At 47.4% G+C, this 3,560-nt stretch overlaps 1 non-coding gene across 1 annotated transcript; it reads right to left on the reverse strand.

Annotated features, from left to right (window-relative positions):
* Nucleotides 1-690: 690 nt before the first annotated feature.
* On the reverse strand, nt 691-763 carry TRNAV-UAC. Its single transcript has one exon. It is a non-coding gene; the product is annotated as a tRNA-Val (tRNA).
* Nucleotides 764-3,560: the final 2,797 nt, after the last annotated feature.

Raw genomic sequence — 3,560 nt, forward strand, 5'->3', positions numbered from 1 at the left:
TTGGAACCCAGACTTCTTGATATCAAAACCTAGGCTATTCCTGACTTGGCTAAACTTCTTCCTTTCCCATACCTCTCAAGCCCAGCACAATGCAGCCAGGACTCATACTATCTTAGGGGTGAAGTCAGGGGAGCCTCCGAGAAAAAAGGTCACAGTACCGTACAGACCCCAGGACTGGCCCTGGAGGAGAGGGCTCCTGGACTCCTGCTCTGCTCCATGCTCTCAGTGCCCTGCAGCCCTGCTGGACAGAGATCAGGAATATCTGGGCCTGGACCTGGGGACCTTCGGTGTGAGATTTCAGCTTATTCTCTGTGCCATAAATTGATAAAAAGAATACCTGCATTTCAGGACGTTTGTACACACCCAGGAAATAGTATTTAAAAGGATTCTGGGGGCATCTGGGTGGCTCAATCGGTTGAGCGTCTGACTTCGGCTCGGGTCATGGTCTCAGGGTCCTGGTCTTGGGCCGGAGTGGGGCTCCCCTGCTGGTGGGGAAGCTGCTTGTCCCTCTCCCTCTACCCCTCTCCCCGCTCGTGCTCTCTCTCTCTCTCTCAAATGAATAAATAAAATCTTTAAAAATAAATAAATAAAAGTAAGTAAAAGGATCCTGATTGGTAAAGATAGAAAATAAGCCTGTTTTCTTTTGCTCAATTTCACCCTCCCACTTAAATGGGAACTAAGGCAACTTTGTGGTTCCCCTGGGAATTGAACCCAGGAGCTTCTGCATGTAAGGCAGATGTGCTACCCACTACACCACAGAACCTGAACACTCAGTCCTGCCTTTAAAAAGCATGTACAACAAACAGTCCCCCTTATCCATGGTTTCACTTTCCCTAGTTTATTACCTGCATGCGGCCAATTGGTGGGGAAGTAAATGATCTTCCTGACACAACGTCAGTGGCCTGATGCCAGGTCACAAGCCCACGTCACTCATGTCACTTCATCTCATCTCATAGGCATCTTATCATCTCCCGTCATCACAAGAAGTACAATAAAATGTTTCGAGAAAGGGATCACATTCACATAACTTTTATTACAGTATATGCTTATAGTTGTCCTATTTTATTATTATTGTTGTTCATCTCTTACTGTGCCTGATTTATAAATGAAGTATGTATTTATCATAAGTATGTATGGATAGGAAAAAAACATAGCATACATAGGGTTGGGTACTATCCCCAGTTTCAGGCATCCCCTGCGGGCGTTGGAAGCATCCCCCTGGATAAGGGGGACTGCTGTACTCTGCAGCCTAGCCTCCCAGGGGCTACCCTGGTTAACTTCCTCAAGCTGCTGTGACCACAGCCCTAGACTCTTACATGTCGAACTTTGAGACACAAACTTCTCACCCTAAATCATGCCACCTTCTGCTCCTGCCAAGAATTTCTGAAGAAAGATCAGTGCCCTGAAATCTTTACTGCCCCTTCATCGATGCCAATTCAACACAGCATCCCCCAGTAAACACCCAAAGAGGCTATCTCTGATGCTTTCCTTGGATTGATTGCTCCTATTTTCAGATCCCCCAGTCTGCTCATCTCTGCCTTCCCGGGGAGACTGAGAGCCTCCCCAGAGCCCGGAGCCAGCACAGTGCCTGGTGCCCGCGAGTGAGCGGGTCGCGCTCCTTGAATGGGGGCCACAGCAGCGGAGCCAGACAAGCAGCAGGGTCTGTGCCGCACAGGTGCAAACACGGATCCTCAGCCCTGCCTGTACCTCAGCAGCCTGGCCCGCTTCCAGCCGGAGGTGTTTTTGCATCATCTCCTCAAATCCCTGTCTAACGCCCGGGGATTGGGGGGGACAAGACAGCTCTGATTTTTGCCCCAAGGTGTGTCCCAGTCTCACATCAAGTCATTCTTATTCTCTTATCTAGGCATTTGTCATCTGCCAAGACAAACCCTGCTCCAGTTTGCAGAATTGAGACATATTCGCAGCCGTGGAGTCATCTTCCACACCCTCTTGTTACCCCTGCCCGAAATCAGATCTGTCTCCAAACCTTACCAACAAATCTCTTTGAAATTCTCTCCTAGCTCCTTCTCCTTCCTAGAAGCCATCCTGGTCCAGTTCCGCAGAAGGGGAGTAATGTGACAGCCTGTCCATGGCCTTAACTCCCGGGCCCCTGGTTCTGTTCTCCATCAGTACCCGGGCCAGGGCTGGCTTCCTTACGGCCACCCCTGGACTCCAGGTGCCTCCCTATGCTTGAGTCTCTGGGCCCTTGGAAGTCCTACCTTCCCCCATTTAGTCAGTTTGATTCCCCATTACCCCCCAGTAATTAACCTGCAGTGACAGAAGTCACAGATTTTTCTTCTTGATCCCAAAACACTTGATGCTAATTTCTGCTCTGCCTGAGGTCCTCTTGCCTCACCTCTGCTGTGCCTCCTCTTAGGCCTCGCTGGTGTCCATCTTCGGCATGAAACCCTCCTAGTCCCTTCCACCCTTGTGCGGCCCATTCTCTTCTTGGAACTGCACACCCAGAGTGTGGACCAGGCCCCTCTGCACCTGCTTGAATGCTGTCTTAGAGCAGATCCATAATTCAGGGTGCATTGCTTGAAATTTCCAAATAGATTCTAAGTTCTTTGACAATAGGGTCTGAATCTTATTTATCTTGTGTTCCTCACAGTACCTTGGGAGGGAGGAACTTACGGAAGCTGGTGCTCAGGATTGATCTGTGCTGAGAAAAAATAGGAACGTGTTAATTAAGAAGTGGGCGACATGTCTTCTTTGGGGAAGAAAGGGCTTGCCCTGGGGATTTTGTTGGCACTAGCTGCTGCTACATATTTTCATTTCTGCTTGTTCTCTCTCCTTCTCCTTCCCCTTTTCCTTCATGGTCATCAGCTCTCTCTCTCTCGTGGGCCAGTCCTTTTACGGTAGGCTACGAGACTGCTAGATCTTAAAAAAATTATAACAATCTAAAATCCTCAGTGCCTTCATGTATCGTTTGTCAAACGAATTCATTCATGAAGCTTCTGGTACCTAGAATCCACAAAAATCCCATGCCACTGAAGCCACATACCTCCTTCTTTGTTCTTCACGCCTGAACAACGGCCTTGCAAGGTTTTAGTCTTAAAGCACTTGATCTATTGCTATTTCTTCTCTGTTTTCTCCTCTTCCTTCCACCTCTATTCTGTCCTATTCCATTTTCTTGTGTCCTCTTAAAAGTGATTATCTGGCTTTTAAAACACCCTCTTATGAAATAAAGTTCCATAATTATTCATTATATTCATTGGGCATGATCATATTTGCTCTAGCAAGAGGCAATCCACGGAGATGGATCAGTGGGAAATGGGCGATTTAGGAAATGACCTCTGTATCGCCTATGAAAAAAATTCAACATATTAATAGGAGCTGAGATTGTTGGTGCATTTGTTATTAGAATCGCCAAAGGTGATTATATATATACATATATATATTTCTAAAAATCACCTTACCTTCTGGAGTGAAGTTGCAGAGTCAAGATGTGCGTGGGTACGGATCTCCCCCCTACAGCACTCTGCGTTGCCTTTGAACACCACTGGCCACCTAGAAGGGATGATCAGTGGAAGCTAAATAATAATGTTGCACCTTGTTGG

This window comes from Phoca vitulina, unplaced genomic scaffold (assembly GCF_004348235.1).
Source record: "Phoca vitulina isolate PV1807 unplaced genomic scaffold, GSC_HSeal_1.0 scaffold43, whole genome shotgun sequence".
In the NCBI taxonomy this organism is placed as follows: Eukaryota; Metazoa; Chordata; class Mammalia; order Carnivora; family Phocidae; genus Phoca; species Phoca vitulina.